At 48.4% G+C, this 23,814-nt stretch overlaps 1 protein-coding gene across 1 annotated transcript in view; it reads right to left on the bottom strand.

The window, feature by feature from the left end:
• Positions 1-23,814, bottom strand: part of LOC137522951 (uncharacterized) — a 190,513-nt gene that overhangs the window by 123,587 nt on the left and 43,112 nt on the right. The window lies entirely within an intron of this gene.

Here is a 23,814-nt window from a genome sequence, read left to right as displayed (position 1 = left end):
TGGCTTGTTTTGCCAAGCCTCAAGTACCAACTTAAGGGGCAGACACTTGTTCTCACCCATGTGGCTAGACATGGGGACGGGGGGGGGGGGGGGGGGGGGGGGCATGAAGTGAGAGGAGGAGGGTAAGTAACAGAAAACCACTAGCACACACCTGGTCTACTGTGTGTGCTGTTGGTTACTTGTGGGGGGGCCATGAAACAACGTTATAGTGACAGGGCTTGCGCCGTAGGGATTCTACTCAGCCTAGTGGTGGTGCAAATACATACTGGCACACCCTGGGCAGGACAATATTGAGGGAGAGACCTGCCTCCTAGGCACTAACCGCCCATATTCTGAGGGTGCATGCCTGCCCTGGTACAAAGAGAAAAATTTCTCTAAGATGGTTTGTTGGCATTATGCCATATATAATTACAATGCACTCATCCATCAGCTGATGCCCACTTGTCATGTCGAACTAGACTAACGGTACATGGTCCCCATTTACTGACATAACATGAATAAGATGAGGGGAGAAGAAAGGGGGTCAGAAGGAGGGAGAAAGAAACCCAAAGGAAAAGGACAGGTTGGGTAGTCCCAGACTCAGTGTCAGGGGGGGCCACTACCATCCCGAGCAAAGAGAGACCCCAAGACAGACCAACATAGGTAGTAGGGGGGCAGAGAGAAGAGGGGGAGGACACCCGGGAGGGGAGGCTCATAAAGGTAACATTTTGGAGACATATAGTTTGCATCCAATACCAGTACTTAGTGCCCTGAAAGGGATGAACCGGGGGCGGGAGGAATTTGGTTTTTGGGTTCCAAATATATAAGAGGGAGGGCATGATATACACCCACATGTCCATCAAATGGTTTCACGGGGGGGGGGGGGAAAGGAAATGTCTCACTGGTCACGGATCTAGGAAACACGACAGCTCCAGCCTATCATTGAGGCCCAAGGGCCCCATTGCCTCCGTACGCAAAATCACACGCGACTCGCGTCGGGTTAGTTCCTGGTCTCTATTGCCTCCCCTCCTGGGGTTTGCCACGTGTAGGAGGCCCGCAAATTTTAAGCATTTGGCCCTGCCGCCGTGGACTTCCCTGATGTGCTCAATGAGACGTGGACACCCCTTCCCCGATTTGATGGACTTGAAGTGCTCCCCCACTCTCTCTTTAAGGGGCCTAGTTGTCTTGCCCACATAGTAAAACTGACAGGGACAAAAGATGACGTACGAGACAAACTTTGTCTGGCAGGTGATGAATGTCCTCACCTCCCATTGTACCCCTCCCAATCTGTAATTCGTGCCCTCTAACATCTGCGGACAGTATTTACACTTGCCGCACTTGTGGTTGCCCTTAGGGCATCGATTAGTTAACCAGTTTGATGGAACAGTAGAGCGATACTCACTGCGTATCAAAGTGTCACTTAGGGTGGGGGCCCTCCTATACGCTATCCATGGGGGCTCAGGGAAGATTCTTTGCAGATCGGGGTCTCTTGTTATGAGAGACCAATTTTTCTTGATGACCTGGGAAATTCTTTTGGTCATGGGGGTGTAATCAAAGGTGAATGTTATCGATTTGCCTTTATTTGGCCTTGACTGCCTCACCAAGAGGGATGACCTGTCCTTCTCCCCAACCCTCTCCCTGGCTTTCCTGAGGGTGGCCTCATCGTATTCTCTTGCCCGTAGGCGCACTGTAAGTTCCCTCGCCTGCATTTCATATATGTCCGGGCTAGAATTGTTACGTTTCAGACGTAAATATTGGCCGTACGGCAAGGAGGACTTAACATGCTCTGGATGAAAACTCTTTCTGTGTAACAAAGAATTGACAGCTGTGGGTTTCCTGAAACCTTCACAGGTCAGCCTAGCACCATCCGGTACAATCCTCAGGTCCAAGAAGCATATTCCCTGGTCACTGATCTCGGATGTGAACCGCATGTTAACGCTGTTAACATTTAGATGTTGCATGAACTCCTCAAATTTTTCACAGCCTCCCTGCCATACGACCAGCACGTCATCCACATAGCGGGCCCACATTTTGATGCAGTAGCGGAAGGGGCTGGAGTAGTTGAACACATAGTCCTCCTCCTATGCACCCAGAAAGAGCCCCGCATAGGTACATGCCACAGAGGTCCCCATGGCCGTCCCGGAGGTCTGGTAGTACCACCTTCCATCAAACATAAACGCATTGTGTGTTAGGACATACCTGAGGCACTCGCACAGAAAGTCCTTGTATCCGTTGTCCTTATTGGTTCTGTCCAAGAACCGACGGACAGCTCTTATGCCATCCTCGTGGGGTATCCGGCTGTACAGGCTTTCCACGTCAATCGTGGCCAGCCTGTATCCAGGTCGCCACTTCACGCTTTCCGCAATGTTAATTGCGTCCAGCGTGTCCGCCAAATAGGAAGGGACCCCCACGAGGAGAGGCCGCAGTAAGTGGTCCAAAAACCGGGAGAGCCGCTCCGTGAGGGACCCACATCCGGAGACTATGGGCCTCCCCGGAGGACTCTCCATGGACTTGTGCAACTTGGGAAGGTGGTACCACACAGGGTACCGGGGGGACGCGGGGAGCAGGTCATTCGCCAACCTCTGTGGCATGTACCCCCTCTCGACCCCTCGTCTTAATAGGGTACGAAGGGTCGATTGGTATTTGAATGTGGGGTTGCAGGCCAGGCGTTCATAGTATTCACTGTTGTCTAACTGCCTGTATGTTTCCCGCGTGTAGGACTCACTCGACATGACAACCACATTTCCCCCCTTGTCTGCCTGTTTCACCACCAGGTCGCGACGTTGCCTGAGCCACCTGACAGCCCTCCTCTCTGCATTATTTAAGTTGTCCTGCACTTTGTCATAACAGAGGGCCCTCATCTCGTCAGCGACCTGGTGAAAAAACTGGTCAATTGGCGAACCGGGGGGAAGTGGTAAGGCTCGAGTGGACCTACACGCTTGGAAGGCCCCAGGGTTGCCTAGGCTGAGAAATGGTACAGGAGAATCCCTTTCATCCAATGTGAGATCCCCACCCTCATCCCAGAGCTCCTCCAGTATGCGGAGTGCCTCCATCTCTGCAGGGTCCCAGTCCACCACGGGACTAAATCCCAAAGTGGACACTGGGACGTCCGCCGGCACGGAGTCACCCCCACTTTGTCCCTGGGGCTCCCCGCCACCACTTTGATACATTTGGCTGATCATCATTTTTCTGGTGGCTTTGTAAAGGTCAATGAAAAAATCTACAAAGTCAAAGTCCCTAGTGGGCGAGAAACCCAAACCCTTCTTCAGGAGGGCCAGGCATCCCTCCGGGATGTCAACCCCAGTTAAATTGACCACCTGCAGCTCTCCTGTGGTGTCATCATCCTTCTCCTCCCTCCTCCCTCCCCCTCCCCCTCCCATTATTCCCTGGTTCTCCTCTTCTTAGTGCTGCCGTTTCCATGGAAACCCCTCGCCACTACTGGGGAGTCCTAAGTCACTGTCCTTCCCGAGTTTACATCGCTTTCTGCCTCCTCGGCGGACTCGTTTCCTAAAGGGGTCGAGGCACATGGTTTAGGTGTTGGCTGCTTGGGTTTAGAGTCAGGATTATTTCCTCATTTCTTTTTCTTCAGTTGTTTGGGTTTTGGACGTTTATCGTTTCTCTCGTGCTCTGTCTCCGAACCCGAGTCAGTTGTCCAGTACCCTTTCCCTTTTTTTGGTGGTGGTGCCCCCCTTGCCTGGGGTGCCCCCTTGACCCCAATAGAAAATTCTCCCCTTCCTAAAGTCGTCTTGGTCTCGATGAAATTTCAACTTTCTGGTTTTGAGCTCGTTTTGTATGGGCAAGATCTTCTTTTCAATTTTGGCTATAATTGTCTTAAAGTTCTCCTCTGTCGTGGCCTCCTGTAGTTGCTCTCTAGTTTCCTGGAGTTCTCCTGATATTTTGTTATGCTCCGTGATTGTTCGTTCCCTTACGATCTCTTGCAGAGTTCTACAGTAATTCAAATGTGCTGTCTCCCATCTTTCCACGAATTGTTTATCCTCCCGATACTCAGAGGGTTCCCTGTAGGATCTGAAACCCCGAGCAATGTAGCCAGCCTCCTTGTACTTGTTAAGGGTAGTAGCAGTCCAAAAGAGCTTCGTTTCCTTTTCACAGAGGCCCCCCAGCCTCAATTCCAGAACCCTGGTCACAACCTCCCGGTTAGCTGGTGCAGGGCACGCACTGTGGTCGAATATAGAGCTAGCTCCAGCGCGACCTTCAGAAACACCTTGACTGATAGAGAGAAGAATCACTGTCACTCCCTGATTCATTTAGCTCCACGTCCGGTGTGCCCCCTGCAACATTCATGTATGCAACTGGTGCTCAGGACTAGAGTGTAGTCACTGTACAAAAAAGAAAATGGTTACGTCCGGCACTCAGAGATAAGGGGGGTGATAGGGTCAGCTGCACCTTAAATAGTATACCCCGTCCTGTTCCACTTCACTCTGCTTGATACACTAGCATGCGTAGAGGGAGCGTGCATCCGGGCAGGAAAAACACAATGTCAAATGCAGAACAAACAGAACAGCCCGTGCACCGCTTCTCAACTCACATAGACATTTATTTCCATCAGCAGGCGTATATACACATATTTTCCGACTTGACAGCAAGGACAATGTAAGTGGTTAGATCTGACCTGTTCCAGATTCCGATTCAGGACGGATGCGGGGGTGTGACCAGGGGATATGGGGACAGCGCAACAGCCGTTTCGCGCCGGTGTGGCGCTTGTTCACGTGCTAAAGTCCCAGGGCAATGGCGGCGTGCGTGGGCTTCCGTAATGAAGTTGGAAGGTCCCGCCCACCACGCTCGTCATTGGTTCTCAGTGCTGGTGAGTGAGGTTAGGGGTGAATGGGAGGAGAGACACACCTCCAGGCAGCAACAGAGTGACAGAGCATAATATAAACACGTATTGTTACTACATAAAGTGAACTGCTTATAAAACTAATCATACAAACATTGTAGTGTATTACTTTTCGTGCTGTATTAAATCCATTAAATCCATTAAAAAAGAGAGAAAAAAACCCACTCATTCACCTAGTTAAAATCACCTTGAGTTTTTGGGGGGTGGGAAAAGGGGAGAAGCTCCACTATTAGGCAGTATAGCCATGCTCATCTCCCCTCCTCCGGGCTCCAGCAATGTCCTCTGCAGCTCACCGCTCACTCCAGTGCCTGATTCTCTTGCGTAGCACGATTACACACAATTTGAGAAGTTTGGAATGCCGGCCAGAGAGCGAGCAGTGATTTGTAGTAGATGAACGGACATTGTTTGAGCACCCAGAGAAGGTGAGAGCTACTGCTGTGCCCATACTCTGCTGAAAATGCTGAGGCTAATGGAGTACAGGACAGGGAACCATTAGATAGTAGGGAGGCTTTATGACGAAGGGGGAGCCACCAGACATCGGGAAAGCTAGTTGATAAAGAGAGAGAGGACCATCAGACACCAGGGAACTTTATAGGAGAGGGGTGTGGTATATATAAAATTAGGGTGTGGCCAGGGTTGGATCATAGAGTCCCTTTTTCCTGGTTTCAAAAGTTGGGAGCAATGGCCAATATGGGGGGGGGGGTCGCATTTTGGAATCACAGCCTCTAGTGCTGGAGAACCTTGTCCCAGCCCTGTTTGACCTCCATGTTAATGTTAGCTTTGGCTAAATTAATGGTATGGGATATTGAGGGAACATTGGTAGATTTCCAATTGGTAACTATTTGGTGACGAGTGGCACAAATGATATGTGAGATCTCAAGGCAATGCAGGGATGGTATATCTTCCAGGCCTACGTGGAGAATTGCTAGTTGCGGGGTGAGCTTAAAGGGTGCCCATATAGAGGATGCAATATGGAGTCTAATTTCTTTCCATAGAGCCTGGATGGGTTTGCATACCCAGAATATATGAGATAAATAACCTAGGCAGCCACAATTACGCCAACATTCAGAAGAGATGTCCTTTTTAAATTTTGAGAGAAGAGATGCAGTAAGCATTATAAAAAGTGTTCTGTTGTGATGTTATATACAGAATGTATATATATATATATATATATATATATATATATATATATATATATATATATATATATACAGTATATATATATATATATATATATATATACTAGCTATATACTATAGCTATATATATACTAACGACTCTGCCGCGTGTCCCTCCAGAGTCGTTCGTCGCGGCAGGGGAATCCTGTCGTTCTTGCAGAGCGGGTGCTGGCAGAAGCAATGTCTGCAGCCTCCCCGCTCTGCTCTCCTGCCGCGAGGAACGACTCTCGGGGACTCGCGTGTCCCCTCCGGCTGGCCATAAGAGAAGGGGAGAGAGAGGCGGGGGGAGGAGAGAGAGGAAGAGAAAAAGCCGGCGGCTTAATTTCATTGAATAAAGTAAGATGTGATACATTTGCCCGCTGCGCTGCGGCCACAACATAACATTAACCCTTTACAGGAATTGTTGCATTTCTCACATTGGCCGCAGCGCAGCGGCCAGTTCGCACATTGGCCGGCCAGAACCCGAAGTGGCCGGCCACTTCTAGGTCTGGCCAAACTTCGGGTTCTGGCAGTAACATATACACAATTCTATTGTAAAAATCAATGTGGAATTTATTCTCTTATTGGGAATGTCCTGGAGGAACTTGCCCTTTCCTGCCCTTCCTGTGTGATGTCCTTGTTATGGGAAGAAAGTGATTCAAGATAAAGCCTGCCTTTGGGAGGAACTTGCTTGAAATTGGCATAAACTACTTTATGTATTTATTTATTTTTGTGGTTTGAGTAACTCATTTTTTGTTATTTTTCTGATTGTCATAATATTCCTGTCCACTAGATGTCCTTTGTGCACTGAATTGTATATGCTGTTGATTCTAATCTCCGATAGAATGTTGTTTTGTATATGTTTGTATTTAGTATTCCATCCCTCTCTGCTCCTCTCTCTCTCCCCTTCCTTTTTTGGGTATTCTGGTTAGTTCGAACTCCTATTTCTATTCATAGTACTCTCTCTTTGATGTTGGCAAACTTCGATTTCCTTTTTGATCGGATTTCCGCTGCCTCTCTTCTGCGCATGCGCCCTCCTTCTACTCTTTCGCCATTACGGAGGCCTTGTTTACTTCCGGACTGCGTGGTTGGTGTCGGGTTGCTATGACAACCCGGAGCCCTCTACGCAATGACGCGGCCGCGTCTTGTCCAGGGGGCGTCTTCATTTTGCTTAGAGCGGGCTGGCGGGGTTTTAAAGCGTCTTCTACGCCATTCTTAAGTTGCCTCTCTCTGAAGCGGGTTGAGGCCGCGTGATGCATTAAGGCGGTTGGCGGTGTACAGCGACGTCCTCCTCTCCCATATTGTAAGTCTGGTTCTTCACCCTGTTTTCATACCTGCACTCTTGGGCACTTTGTATGTGTTATTCCTTTTCATTGAATGGTGATTATTCTATATCTGGGACGCATGCTGTTTTATGTCCCAGACTATTTGTCATATATTTGGGTATTACACCCTTTGCACCTTTGCTATTTGCACAATTTATATATGGCCCTAATATTAAATATTTGCTAAACTAGAGGGTCTTTTCTTAACTTATTGCTTGAATATATATTATATACCTATCATTTTTGGGGTGTGAGGTCTCATGAATATGGATTATTATTATTATTATTATTATTATTATTATTATTATTATTATTATTATTGTTGTTGTTGTTCGTGTACACCACTGCTATCACCTTTTGGTGAATTTTAATATTGTGTTTAATTGTTTTTTGCTCTTCATCAATAAAGAATTTGTAATTTGAATATCATTTTGGAGTGGTTTGGTGCTGCATATTGGGTACTTTTCCTTTGGTGTTCATGGTTGTTTGATTGCCCAATTAGCACATTCCGTCCTCATTATCTTAACTGCTATTATTAGGATGGTGCTTATCCATACGTTTGCTTACTGTAGTTTCATTGATAGCTGTAATTGTAATTGTAATACGCTAGGAATATCATATCTATTGTATATTTGTATGTATTGCGTTTCACTTCAATGCAAATTATTGATGACAAAGACCGCAAAGCTCAGAAACGCCCAATACATGCCCGGGCAACGCCGGCCCATCAGCTAGTATATGTATATGTATATGTATATATATATATATATATATATATATATATATATATATATATATATATATATATATATATATATATATATATATATATATATATATATATATATATATATACATTCTGTATATAACATCACAACAGAACACTTTTTATAATGCTTACTGCTGATTTGCAGTGTGCATTGTTGTGTACCAAACAGAATTTCATTGGAAAAAGTTAGACAATATGAAAATATGCCCCTGGTATAGAAGAACATAACATCATTCATAACTATATACTATTCAAAGGAGCAATATTATTCTTACAGAGAAACCAGACAATGATGTAAAATTCAAAACATATCTATTATTAAGAATGTTTTGTATGCTGTATAACAATACCATATTTAATGTAAAACAAATGTAAATATTTTATGGTTGACAGCATTGGTGACATAACGTCTCATCCTTATGAATTTTTTGTACAAAGACTGGAAAAGACCAGTAAAAGGACTACTATTGATAAGATTGTCGTTACTATCTGTGCAAGCAGTGGAGTATTATTTCCAGAGATCCTCCTTTTTTCTTTTCTTTTTTGTGAATAAATGTTTTTATTGCCAAAGAGAAAAAAGGAAATACAGACAATAAGTATGAACAGCTTATCGTTGGCATATATCAAAACAATACGAACAATACATACAAACTTAGACAGCCCTGCACGAGTGCAGGTAGAACGTAACATGCTGTTTGAAGAGATATCTCATTATAGAGTGAACATGAGATAGATATCCACTCCTCACCTCTTTTGCTCCTGCCACCATTGATGAAGTCAGCCTGCTGCTAGCGGCTTCCCCCCCCCCCCCCCCCCACACATCCTCTCCCTGTGATCCGGTACCTACGAATACTCTTCGTCCCCACTTCCCTGACCTGGCCCCAGTCCTCACCTCCTTGTTCAATCTCTCCCTTTCCACAGGCACCTTCCCCAAAGCATTCAAACAGGCCACTGTACTTCCCCTGCTGAAAAAACCCTCACTCGACCCATCCCTACCCTCAAACTACCGCCCAATCTCCCTCCTTCCCTATGCTTCTAAACTCCTCGAACGCCTACTACACCAACGCATTACCCAATACATCAACACCAATACCCTACTTGACCCCCTACAATCTGGATTCCGACCTGCACCCTCAACTGAAACAGCCCTCGCCAAGGTGGTCAACGACCTTACCCTTGCCAGGGCCAAAGGCAGTTATTCCATCCTGCTCCTCCTTGACCTCTCCGCAGCATTTGACACTGTTGACCACCCCCTCCTCCTCCAATCACTACAGTCCATGGGCATCCATGGCCTTGCCTTGGCCTGGATCTCCTCCTACCTATCCAATCGCTCCTTCATCACTTCCTTCAATGGCTCCTCCTCAACCCCTGCCCCCCTCGCAGTTGGGGTCCCCCAGGGCTCTGTTCTAGGCCCCCTTCTTTTCTCCATATACACTTCCTCCATTGGCAAGCTTATCTCCTCCCTGGGCTTCAACTACCACCTTTATGCAGATGACACTCAGATTTACCTCCATACCCCTGATCTCTCATCCACCACCATAAACAAGGTCTCCTCGTGTCTCTCAGCAATTTCCTCCTGGATGTCAGCTAGGTTCCTGAAGCTTAACCTAGACAAAACTGAGCTCCTGATCTTTCCACCCCATGCTGCTGCACCCCTCCCAGATTTCCACCTCACAATCCACAACGCAACCATTCGCCCTACCTCCCAGGCCCGCTGTCTGGGTGTCACCTTGGACTCTGACCTCTCCTCCATCCCACACATCCAAAACATCACCAGAGCCTGCAATTTCCACCTCCGTAATATCTCCAAGATCCTCCCCTTCTTAACCCCAGACACGACCAAACTGCTCATCCATGCCCTAATCATCTCTCGCCTTGATTACTGTAACTCCCTCCTTTCTGGCCTCCCCCTGAAACGCACTGCCCCCCTTCAATCAGTGATGAACGCGGCTGCAAGACTCATCCATTCTTCGCACCGCTCCGCATCCTCATCTCCCCTTTGTGAATTCCTGCACTGGCTCCCTATCCGTTTCAGGATAAGTTTCAAGATTCTATGCCTGGCGTATAAATCTGTGCACAAAACCTGCCCTACCTACATCTCGGAGCTTGTTCACAGGTATACACCAGGTCGCCCCCTCCGATCCTCCAACGACCTTTGCCTCACCACCCCACACATTTCACACTCCCATGCCCGCCTGAAGGATTTCTCAAGGGCTGCCCCCACCCTCTGGAATGCCCTTCCACCACCCATCAGACTTGCTCCCTCTTTCAACACATTCAAGCAAGCCCTCAAAACCCACCTCTTTAGGATGGCCTACCCACCTCCTACCGCACAGTAACTCTCTAATGAGTATTTAACAGCCCCACCTAGTGTTTCCACCCCACCCTTTAGATTGTAAGCCTCTGGCAGGGTCCTCCACTCCCTAGTGTAATCTACAGGATTGTGTGCTCCTCTCCTATGACAGCCTGTACTTGTATTACTGGGCCTACCTAACCAGCCCATATCACACGATCATGTATTTTGAACAATTTGCATGTTTAACTTTGTTCTATGTTGTATAACCTTATGTCTGTCATCCTTGTATCAGTGTATATATTTATTGTCCAGCGCTGCGTAATATGTTGGCGCTTTATAAATTCAATAAATAATAATAATAATTATAATAATAATAATAAAATAATAATAATAGATATCAGGATATCTTCTAGAGTTGAGGTAAGAGAAGTCATAAGAAACAGGTAGGTTGGTATGAGCAAATTATCTATCAGTGTATGTTGTAGTCACCCAGGATTTGTCGGAGTTTGACCTGAGAGCCGGGCTGAGGCAGAGGCTGGGTGGGCTCCAGCCTATGAGCGCAGGGCTGCAGGGGCGGGGAGAGGGGAGCCGGCATCTATATCTAATCTCTCCCTTTCGGAACTTGTGGTGCGCTCACCGCCCCCCTCCCCCTGGCTCCATAGCACAACCGTCCCATGTCACACTGTTTTCTGCCCGCTCTAGCTCTCGCTATAACAGCAGAGCTGCTAGCTGTTTGGACGGAGCTGTGGGTGGGCGGAGCTCCATGCCGGCAGGCTGACTGGATAGGCTGGAGCTGCTCTCAGTCAGGGAGATGGCACTTCCTGGTGGCAGAGCTCAGGGAAACATGCCTGTGGCTGCAGAAAGCAGCTACACGTCAGGTACTTGTAGCTATGCAGTTCCAAGCTGAAGCTTCTGTAGAATCATTGTGTAGCAGTTGTTAGAGCCTCTCTTTCCTGACTATCCTGAGCTGAGTTAAACAGCAACAGGCAAATGCTGTGTGTCGGCACTGCTGTCACCTGACCCTGCTCAGCTAGGAAACAAGCAGATAAGTAGGAATGTGAGGAAGCTGTGTAGTGCATATGAGGGAACCCCAGCATCCCTACAGACGTGCATACTCCTCTGGGCACAGGCTGCTTGCTCTGCTATGCTAGTCTGTATATACTTCAGCATTATTGTTTAAAACTATGCTGAAAGTGCTCATTATGGCATGGGGGACTCTGTAATTCTCTGGGTTATCTATGCCTGATAGCTCCCATTCATACAGTTCTAGGATGTTAGCGCTCCAGTATCCCATCAATGCATCTTGCATACCTTCCTGATTGGGGGGTTTGCACCCGCCACCCTGTGCTCCCCACAGCCCCAGTATTTGCTGCAGAGTAGGGGCGCAGCGGTAGCCATGCTCATCTCCCCTCCTCCGGGCTCCAGCAATGTCCTCTGCAGCTCACCGCTCACTCCAGTGCCTGATTCTCTTGCGTAGCACGATTACACACAATTTGAGAAGTTTGGAATGCCGGCCAGAGAGCGAGCAGTGATTTGTAGTAGATGAACGGACATTGTTTGAGCACCCAGAGAAGGTGAGAGCTACTGCTGTGCCCATACTCTGCTGAAAATGCTGAGGCTAATGGAGTACAGGACAGGGAACCATTAGATAGTAGGGAGGCTTTATGACGAAGGGGGAGCCACCAGACATCGGGAAAGCTAGATGATATAGAGAGAGAGGACCATCAGACACCAGGGAACTTTATAGGAGAGGGGTGTGGTATATATAAAATTAGCAGAACAAACAGAACAGCCCGTGCACCGCTTCTCAACTCACATAGACATTTATTTCCATCAGCAGGCGTATATACACATATTTTCCGACTTGACAGCAAGGACAATGTAAGTGGTTAGATCTGACCTGTTCCAGATTCCGATTCAGGACGGATGCGGGGGTGTGACCAGGGAATATGGGGACAGCGCAACAGCCGTTTCGCGCCGGTGTGGCGCTTGTTCACGTGCTAAAGTCCCAGGGCAATGGCGGCGTGCGTGGGCTTCCGTAATGAAGTCGGAAGGTCCCGCCCACCACGCTCGTCATTGGTTCTCAGTGCTGGTGAGTGAGGTTAGGGGTGAATGGGAGGAGAGACACACCTCCAGGCAGCAACAGAGTGACAGAGCATAATATAAACACGTATTGTTACTACATAAAGTGAACTGCTTATGAAACTAATCGTACAAACATTGTAGTGTATTACTTTTCGTGCTGTACTAGTGCAACATCAAAACATTGCTAACAGTGTAAAGTGCAGGGCAACATATTAGTGATTAAGGGAAGATTCCTACATACTTCAAGTGACACATTCATATGTGATTTATACAGATGCCCTGCATCCATCTCTTTATAGAGTCCTGTTCTTGGCTAGATCTAGACACCTCTTTTTTAAATATAAAAAAGTTTTTTTTATTTTATTCATATATCCATTAAAAAAGAGAGAAAAAAAAACACCACTCATTCACCTAGTTAAAATCACCTTGAGTTTTTGGGGGGTGGGAAAAGGGGAGAAGCTCCACTATTAGGCAGTAACTACCCTATTGATAGCTATTATAAGGCGATCCATGCTTGGCTTGTTTTGCCAAGCCTCAAGTACCAACTTAACCACTTTCCGACCGCCGTATGTACAATTGGCGGCCGGGAAGTGCACCCCGCAAGGACCGCCGTATTGACAATTGGCGGCGGTCCTTGTAGGGGCATGGGCGGAGCGATCGCGTCATCAGTGACGCGATCCTCCGCCTCCGCCTGGCGCCGCTCACCCGCCGCAACATCCCGCCGGCTATACGGAAGCGCCGGCGGGATGTTAACCCCGCGATCGCCGCATACAAAGTGTATAATACACTTTGTAATGTTTACAAAGTGTATTATACAGGCTGCCTCCTGCCCTGGTGGTCCCAGTGTCCGAGGGACCACCAGGGCAGGCTGCAGCCACCCTAGTCTGCACCCAAGCACACTGATTTCCCCCCCCCCTGCCCCAGATCGCCCACAGCACCCACCAGACCCCCCCCTTCCCACCCCCCAGACCCCTGTTTGCACCCAATCACCCCCCTAATCACCCATCAATTACTCCCTGTCACTATCTGTCAACGCTATTTTTTTTTTATCCCCCACCCTGCTCCCTGCTGATCACCCCTCCACCCCTCAGATTCTCCCCAGACCCCCCCCCCCCAGACCACCCCCCCTGTTTACTGTATGCATCTATCCCCCTGATCACCTGTCAATCACCTGTCAATCACTTGTCAATCACCTGTCAATCACCCATCAATCACCAGTCAATCACCCCCTGTCACTGCCACCCATCAGCCAGCCCCTAACCTGCCCCTTGCGGGCAATCTGATCACCCCCCCACACCAATAGATCGCCCGCAGATCCGACATCAGATCACCTCCCAAATCCATTGTTTACATCTATTCTCTCCTCTAAACACCCACTAATTACCCATCAATCACCCATCAATCACCCCCTATCACCACCTGTCACTTTTACCTATCAGATCAGACCCTAATCTGCCCCTTGCGGGCACCCAATCACCCGCCCACACGCTCAGATTGCCCTCTGACCCCCCCTTATCAATTCACCAGTGCATTAATTACATCTGTTCTTCCCTGTAATAACCCACTGATCACCTGTCAATCACCTGCCAATCACCTATCACCCATCAATCACCCCCTGTCACCCCCTGTCACTGCCACCCATCAATCAGCCCCTAACCTGCCCCTTGCGGGCAATCTGATCAAATCTGATCACCCACCCACACCATTAGATCGCCCGCAAACCCGCCGTCAGATTACCTCCCAAATGTATTGTTTACATCTGTTATCTTCTCTAAACACCCACTAATTACCCATCAATCACCCATCAATCACCCCCTATCACCACCTGTCACTGTTACCTATCAGATCAGACCCTAATCTGCCCCTTGCGGGCACCCAATCACCCGCCCACACGCTCAGATTGCCCTCAGACCCCCCCCCCCCCCTTATCAATTCGCCAGTGCATTAATTACATCTGTCCTTCCCTGTAATAACCCACTGATCACCTGTCAATCACCTGCCAATCACCTATCACCCATCAATCACCCCCTGTCACTGCCACCCAACAATCAGCCCCTAACCTGCCCCTTGCGGGCAATCTGATCACCCACCCACACCAATAGATCGCCCGCAGATCCGACATCAGATCACCACCCAAGCGCAGCGTTTACATCTATTCTCTCCTCTAAACACCCACTAATTACCCATCAATCACCCCCTATCACCACCTATCACCACCTGTCACTGTTACCCATCAGATCAGACCCTAATCTGCCCCTTGCGGGCACCCAATCGCCCGCCTACACGCTCAGATTGCCCTCAGACCCCCCCTTATCAATTCGCCAGTGCAATATTTACATCTGTTCTCCCCTGTAATAACCCACTGATTACCTGTCAATCACCTATCAATCACCCATCAATCACCCCCTGTCACTGCCACCCATCAATCACCCCCTGTCACTGCCACCCATCAATCACCCGCTGTCACTGCCACCCATCAATCAGCCCCTAACCTGCCCCTTGCGGGCAAACTGATCACCCACCCACACCAATAGATCGCCCGCAGATCCGACATCAGATCACCACCCAAGTGCAGTGTTTCCATCTATTCTCTACCCTAAACACCCACTAATTACCCATCAATCACCCCCTGTCACTGCTACCTATCAGATTAGACCCCTATCTGCCCCTAGGGCACTCAATCACCCGCCCACACCCTCAGAATGCCCTCAGACCCCAGCCCTGATCACCTCGCCAGTGCATTGCTTGCATCTATTCCCCCCTCTAATCACACCTTGAGACACCCATCAATCACCTCCTGTCACCCCCTAGCACACCTACCCATCAGATCAGGCCCCAATTTGCCCCGTGTGGGCTCCTGATCACTCGGCCAATCCCTCAGATCCCCCTCAGACCCCCTTCCGATCACCTCCCCAGTGCATTGATTGCATCTATTTTCCCCTCTAACCACCCCCTGAGACACCCATCAATCACCTCCTGTCACCCCCCTAGCACTCCTATCCATCAGATCAGGTCCAATACAACCTGTCATCTAAAAGGCCACCCTGCTTATGACCGGTTCCACAAAATTCGCCCCCTCATAGACCACCTGTCATCAAAATTTGCAGATGCTTATACCCCTGAACAGTCATTTTGAGACATTTGGTTTCCAGACTACTCACGGTTTTGGGCCTGTAAAATGCCAGGGCGGTATAGGAACCCCACAAGTGACCCCATTTTAGAAAAAAAGACACCCCAAGGTATTCTGTTAGGTGTATGACGAGTTCATAGAAGATTTTATTTTTTGTCAAAAGTTAGCGGAAATTAATTTTTATTGGTTTTTTTTCACAAAGTGTCATTTTTCACTAACTTGTGACAAAAAATAAAATCTTCTATGAACTCGCCATACACCTAACGGAATACCTTGGGGTGTCTTCTTTCTAAAATGGGGTCACTTGTGGGGTTCCTATACTGCCCTGGCATTTTAGGGGCCCTAAACCGCGAGGAGTAGTCTAGAAAACAAATGCTTCAAAATGACCTGTGAATAGGACGTTGGGCCCCTTAGCGCACCTAGGCTGCAAAAAAGTGTCACACATGTGGTACCGCCGTACTCAGGAAAAGTAGTATAATGTGTTTTGGGGTGTATTTTTACACATACCCATGCTGGATGGGAGAAATTTCTATGTAAATGGACAATTGTGTGTAAAAAAATCAAACAATTGTCATTTACAGAGATATTTCTCCCACTTAGCATGGGTATGTGTAAAAATACACCCCAAAACGCATTATACTACTTCTCCTGAGTACGGCGGTACCACATGTGTGGCACTTTTTTACACCCTAAGTACGCTAAGGGGCCCAAAGTCCAATGAGTACCTTTAGGATTTCACAGGTCATTTTGCGACATTTGGTTTCAAGACTACTCCTCACGGTTTAGGGCCCCTAAAATGCCAGGGCAGTATAGGAACCCCACAAATGACCCCATTCTAGAAAGAAGACACCCAAAGGTATTCCGTACGGAGTATGGTGAGTTCATAGAAGATTTTATTTTTTGTCACAAGTTAGCGGAAAATGACACTTTGTGAAAAAAAAACTATTAAAATCAATTTCCGCTAACTTGTGACAAAAAAATAAAAACTTCTATGAACTCACCATACTCCTAACGGAATACCTTGGGGTGTCTTCTTTCTAAAATGGGGTCATTAGTGGGGTTCCTATACTGCCCTGGCATTTTAGGGGCCCTAAACCGTGAGGAGTAGTCTTGAAACAAAAATGACCTGTGAAATCCTAAAGGTACTCATTAGACTTTGGGCCCCTTAGTGCAGTTAGGGTGCAAAAAAGTGCCACACATGTGGTATCGCCGTACTCGGGAGAAGTAGTATAATGTGTTTTGGGGTGTATTTTTACACATACCCATGCTGGGTGGGAGAAATACCTCTGTAAATGACAATCTTTTGATTTTTTTAACACACAATTGTCCATTTACAGAGGTATTTCTCCCACCCAGCATGGGTATGTGTAAAAATACACCCCAAAACACATTGTACTACTTCTCCCGAGTATGGCGATACCACATGTGTGGCACTTTTTTGCACCCTAACTGCGCTAAAGGGCCCAAAGTCCAATGAGTACCTTTAGAATTTCACAGGTCATTTTGAGAAATTTTGTTTCAAGACTACTCCTCACGGTTTAGGGCCCCTAAAATGCCAGGGCAGTATAGGAACCCCACAAATGACCCCATTTTAGAAAGAAGACACCCCAAGGTATTCCGTTAGGAGTATGGTGAGTTCATAGAAGATTTTATTTTTTGTCAAAAGTTAGCGGAAATTGATTTTAATTGTGTTTTTTCACAAAGTGTCATTTTCCGCTAACTTTTGACAAAAAATAAAATCTTCTATGAACTCACCATACTCCTAACGGAATACCTTGGGGTGTCTTCTTTCTAAAATGGGGTCATTTGTGGGGTTCCTATACTGCCCTGGCATTTTAGGGGCCCTAAACCGTGAGGAGTAGTCTTGAAACGAAATTTCTCAAAATGACCTGTGAAATTCTAAAGGTACTCATTGGACTTTGGGCCCTTTAGCGCAGTTAGGGTGCAAAAAAGTGCCACACATGTGGTATCGCCATACTCAGGAGAAGTAGTATAATGTGTTTTGTGGTGTATTTTTACACATACCCATGCTGAGTGGGAGAAAGATCTCTGTAAATGGACAATTGTGTGTAAAAAAAATTAACAAATTGTCATTTACAGAGATATTTCTCCCACCCAGCATGGGTATGTGTAAAAATACACCCCAAAACACATTATACTACTTCTCCTGAGTACGGCAATACCACATGTGTGGCACTTTTTTGCAGCCTAACTGCGCTAAGGGGTCCAAAGTCCAATGAGCACCTTTAGGCTTTACAGGGGTGCTTACAATTTAGCACCCCCCAAAATGTCAGGACAGTAAACACACCCCACAAATGACCCCATTTTGGAAAGTAGACCCTTCAAGGTATTCAGAGAGGGGCATGGTGAGTCCGTGGCAGATTTCATTTTTTTTTGTCGCAAGTTAGAAGAAATGGAAACTTTTTTTTTTTTTTTCACAAAGTGTCATTTTCCGCTTACTTGTGACAAAAAATAATATCTTCTATGAACTCACTATGCCTCTCAGTGAATACTTTGGGATGTCTTCTTTCCAAAATGGGGTCATTTGGGGGGTATTTATACTATCCTGGAATTCTAGCCCCTCATGAAACATGACAGAGGGTCAGAAAAGTCAGAGATGCTTGAAAATGGGAAAATTCACTTTTTGCACCATAGTTTGTAAACGCTATAACTTTTACCCAAACCAATAAATATACACTGAATGGTTTTTTTTTTATCAAAAACATGTTTTTCCACATTTTTCGCGCTGCATGTATACAGAAATTTTACTTTATTTGAAAACTGTCAGCACAGAAAGTTAAAAAAATCATTTTTTTTGCCAAAATTCATGTCTTTTTTGCTGAATATAATAAAAAGTAAAAATCGCAGGAGCAATCAAATAGCACCAAAAGAAAGCTTTATTAGTGACAAGAAAAGGAGCCAAAATTCATTTAGGTGGTAGGTTGTATGAGCGAGCAATAAACCGTGAAAGCTGCAGTGGTCTGAATGGAAAAAAAGTGGCCGGTCCTTAAGGGGTAGAAAGCCCTAGGTCCTCAAGTGGTTAAGGGGCAGACACTTGTTCTCACCCATGTGGCTAGACATGGGGACGGGGGGGTGGGGGGGGTGGGGGTGGGCATGAAGTGAGAGGAGGAGGGTAAGTAACAGAAAACCACTAGCACACACCTGGTCTACTGTGTGTGCTGTTGGTTACTTGTGGGGGGGCCATGAAACAACGTTATAGTGACAGGGCTTGCGCCGTAGGGATTCTACTCAGCCTAGTGGTGGTGCAAATACATACTGGCACACCCTGGGCAGGACAATATTGAGGGAGAGACCTGCCTCCTAGGCACTAACCGCCCATATTCTGAGGGTGCATGCCTGCCCTGGTACAAAGAGAAAAATTTCTCTAAGATGGTTTGTTGGCATTATGCCATATATAATTACAATGCACTCATCCATCAGCTGATGCCCACTTGTCATGTCGAACTAGACTAACGGTACATGGTCCCCATTTACTGACATAACATGAATAAGATGAGGGGAGAAGAAAGGGGGTCAGAAGGAGGGAGAAAGAAACCCAAAGGAAAAGGACAGGTTGGTTAGTCCCAGACTCAGTGTCAGGGGGGGCCACTACCATCCCGAGCAAAGAGAGACCCCAAGACAGACCAACATAGGTGGTAGGGGGGCAGAGAGAAGAGGGGGAGGACACCCGGGAGGGGAGGCTCATAAAGGTAACATTTTGGAGACATATAGTTTGCATCCAATACCAGTACTTAGTGCCCTGAAAGGGATGAACCGGGGGCGGGAGGAATTTGGTTTTTGGGTTCCAAATATATAAGAGGGAGGGCATGATATACACCCACATGTCCATCAAATGGTTTCACGGGGGGGGGGGGGGAAAGGAAATGTCTCACTGGTCACGGATCTAGGAAACACGACAGCTCCAGCCTATCATTGAGGCCCAAGGGCCCCATTGCCTCCGTACGCAAAATCACACGCGACTCGCGTCGGGCTAGTTCCTGGTCTCTATTGCCTCCCCTCCTGGGGTTTGCCACGTGTAGGAGGCCCGCAAATTTTAAGCATTTGGCCCTGCCGCCGTGGACTTCCCTGATGTGCTCAATGAGACGTGGACACCCCTTCCCCGATTTGATGGACTTGAAGTGCTCCCCCACTCTCTCTTTAAGGGGCCTAGTTGTCTTGCCCACATAGTAAAACTGACAGGGGCAAAAGATGACGTACGAGACAAACTTTGTCTGGCAGGTGATGAATGTCCTCACCTCCCATTGTACCCCTCCCAATCTGTAATTCGTGCCCTCTAACATCTGCGGACAGTATTTACACTTGCCGCACTTGTGGTTGCCCTTAGGGCATCGATTAGTTAACCAGTTTGATGGAACAGTAGAGCGATACTCACTGCGTATCAAAGTGTCACTTAGGGTGGGGGCCCTCCTATACGCTATCCATGGGGGCTCAGGGAAGATTCTTTGTTATGAGAGACCAATTTTTCTTGATGACCTGGGAAATTCTTTTGGTCATGGGGGTGTAATCAAAGGTAAATGTTATCGATTTGCCTTTATTTGGCCTTGACTGCCTCACCAAGAGGGATGACCTGTCCTTCTCCCCAACCCTCTCCCTGGCTTTCCTGAGGGTGGCCTCATCGTATTCTCTTGCCCGTAGGCGCACTGTAAGTTCCCTCGCCTGCATTTCATATATGTCCGGGCTAGAATTGTTACGTTTCAGACGTAAATATTGGCCGTACGGCAAGGAGGACTTGACATGCTCTGGATGAAAACTCTTTCTGTGTAATAAAGAATTGACAGCTGTGGGTTTCCTGAAACCTTCACAGGTCAGCCTAGCACCATCCGGTACAATCCTCAGGTCCAAGAAGCATATTCCCTGGTCACTGATCTCGGATGTGAACCGCATGTTAACGCTGTTAACATTTAGATGTTGCATGAACTCCTCAAATTTTTCACAGCCTCCCTGCCATACGACCAGCACGTCATCCACATAGCGGGCCCACATTTTTATGCAGTAGCGGAAGGGGCTGGAGTAGTTGAACACATAGTCCTCCTCCCATGCACCCTGAAAGAGCCCCGTATAGGTACATGCCACAGAGGTCCCCATGGCCGTCCCGGAGGTCTGGTGGTACCACCTTCCATCAAACATAAACGCATTGTGTGTTAGGACATACCTGAGGCACTCGCACAGAAAGTCCTTGTATCCGTTGTCCTTATTGGTTCTGTCCAAGAACCGACGGACAGCTCTTATGCCATCCTCGTGGGGTATCCGGCTGTACAGGCTTTCCACGTCAATCGTGGCCAGCCTGTATCCAGGTCGCCACTTCACGCTTTCCGCAATGTTAATTGCGTCCAGCGTGTCCGCCAAATAGGAAGGGACCCCCACGAGGAGAGGCCGCAGTAAGTGGTCCAAAAACCGGGAGAGCCGCTCCGTGAGGGACCCACATCCGGAGACTATGGGCCTCCCCGGAGGACTCTCCATGGACTTGTGCAACTTGGGAAGGTGGTACCACACAGGGTACCGGGGGGACGTGGGGAGCAGGTCATTCGCCAACCTCTGTGGCATGTACCCCCTCTCGACCCCTCGTCTTAATAGGGTACGAAGGGTCGATTGGTATTTGAATGTGGGGTTGCAGGCCAGGCGTTCATAGTATTCACTGTTGTCTAACTGCCTGTATGCTTCCCGCGTGTAGGACTCACTCGACATGACAACCACATTTCCCCCCTTGTCTGCCTGTTTCACCACCAGGTCGCGACGTTGCCTGAGCCACCTGACAGCCCTCCTCTCTGCATTATTTAAGTTGTCCTGCACTTTGTCATAACAGAGGGCCCTCATCTCGTCAGCGACCTGGTGAAAAAACTGGTTAATTGGCGAACCGGGGGGAAGTGGTAAGGCTCGAGTGGACCTACACGCTTGGAAGGCCCCAGGGTTGCCTAGGCTGAGAAATGGTACAGGAGAATCCCTTTCATCCAATGTGAGATCCCCACCCTCATCCCAGAGCTCCTCCAGTATGCGGAGTGCCTCCATCTCTGCAGGGTCCCAGTCCACCACGGGACTAAATCCCAAAGTGGACACTGGGACGTCCGCCGGCACGGAGTCACCCCCACTTTGTCCCTGGGGCTCCCCGCCACCACTTTGATACATTTGGCTGATCATCATTTTTCTGGTGGCTTTGTAAAGGTCAATGAAAAAATCTACAAAGTCAAAGTCCCTAGTGGGCGAGAAACCCAAACCCTTCTTCAGGAGGGCCAGGCATCCCTCCGGGATGTCAACCCCAGTTAAATTGACCACCTGCAGCTCTCCTGTGGTGTCATCATCCTTCTCCTCCCTCCTCCCTCCCCCTCCCATTATTCCCTGGTTCTCCTCTTCTTGGTGCTGCCGTTTCCATGGAAACCCCTCGCCACTACTGGGGAGTCCCAAGTCACTGTCCTTCCCGAGTTTACATCGCTTTCTGCCTCCTCGGCGGACTCGTTTCCTAAAGGGGTCGAGGCACATGGTTTAGGTGTTGGCTGCTTGGGTTTAGAGTCAGGATTATTTCCTCATTTCTTTTTCTTCAGTTGTTTGGGTTTTGGACGTTTATCGTTTCTCTCGTGCTCTGTCTCCGAACCCGAGTCAGTTGTCCAGTACCCTTTCCCTTTTTTTGGTGGTGGTGCCCCCCTTGCCTGGGGTGCCCCCTTGACCCCAATAGAAAATTCTCCCCTTCCTAAAGTCGTCTTGGTCTCGATGAAATTTCTTCAACTTTCTGGTTTTGAGCTCGTTTTGTATGGGCAAGATCTTCTTTTCAATTTTGGCTATAATTGTCTTAAAGTTCTCCTCTGTCGTGGCCTCCTGTAGTTGCTCTCTAGTTTCCTGGAGTTCTCCTGATATTTTGTTATGCTCCGTGATTGTTCGTTCACTTACGATCTCTTGCAGAGTTCTACAGTAATTCAAATGTGCTGTCTCCCATCTTTCCACGAATTGTTTATCCTCCCGATACTCAGAGGTTTCCCTGTAGGATCTGAAACCCCGAGCAATGTAGCCAGCCTCCTTGTACTTGTTAAGGGTAGTAGCAGTCCAAAAGAGCTTCGTTTCCTTTTCACAGAGGCCCCCCAGCCTCTATTCCAGAACCCTGGTCACAACTAGTGTTGGGCGAACACCTGGATGTTCGGGTTCGGGAAAGTTCGCCGAACATGGCCGCAATGTTCGGCATGTTCGGGCCGAACCCCGAACTCCCCGAACATCCCGCTTTTGGGGGCCCTATGGGGTCGCAGGCATAAGGGGGGAGCATGCCCCGATCGCGGGGGGGGTCGGAAATTCCCCCCACCCCCTCCGCTAGCGCTCCCCCCTCTGCCCGCTTCCCCATTCAAAAGTTAGGAAGTGAAACTGTACCTGTGCGGCCGGTAGTGGGTGACTGGCAGTGGGCGGCACTATGGAGAGACTGAGGAGGAGGAGGAGTCCGGAGAGTGACGCGTTGAGGGAGGCCGGGCAGTGGGCGGATCAGCAGTAGTACCGTACTACTGCTGATCCGCCCACTGCCCGGCCTCCCTCAACGCGTCACTCTCCGGACTCCTCCTCCTCCTCAGTCTCTCCATAGTGCCGCCCACTGCCAGTCACCCACTACCGGCCGCACAGGTACAGTTTCACTTCCTAACTTTTGAATGGGGAAGCGGGCAGAGGGGGGAGCGCTAGCGGAGGGGGTGGTGGGAATTTCCGACCCCCCCCGCGATCGGGGCATGCTTCCCCCTTATGCCTGCGACCCCATAGGGGGCCAGTATTCGGGCGAACAGGGCCCTGTTCATGCCGAACAGGGGCCCTGTTTGGCCAGGCAATGAGCCGTTCGGGCGAACCCGAACAGTTTGGCCGAACACCACCAGGTGTTCGGCCGAACGCGAACATCACCCGAACAGGGTGATGTTCTGCAGAACCCGAACAGTGGCGAACACTGTTCGCCCAACACTAGTCACAACCTCCCGGTTAGCTGGTGCAGGGCACGCACTGTGGTCGAATATAGAGCTAGCTCCAGCGCGACCTTCAGAAACACCTTGACTGATAGAGAGAAGAATCACTGTCACTCCCTGATTCATTTAGCTCCACGTCCGGTGTGCCCCCTGCAACATTCATGTATGCAACTGGTGCTCAGGACTAGAGTGTAGTCACTGTACAAAAAAGAAAATGGTTACGTCCGGCACTCAGAGATAAGGGGGGTGATAGGGTCAGCTGCACCTTAAATAGTATACCC

Source organism: Hyperolius riggenbachi, chromosome 6, assembly GCF_040937935.1.
Source record: "Hyperolius riggenbachi isolate aHypRig1 chromosome 6, aHypRig1.pri, whole genome shotgun sequence".
Taxonomy (NCBI): domain Eukaryota; kingdom Metazoa; phylum Chordata; class Amphibia; order Anura; family Hyperoliidae; genus Hyperolius; species Hyperolius riggenbachi.
Note: the sequence above shows the minus strand (reverse complement) of the source record. Positions and strands in the feature narration are given on the sequence as shown.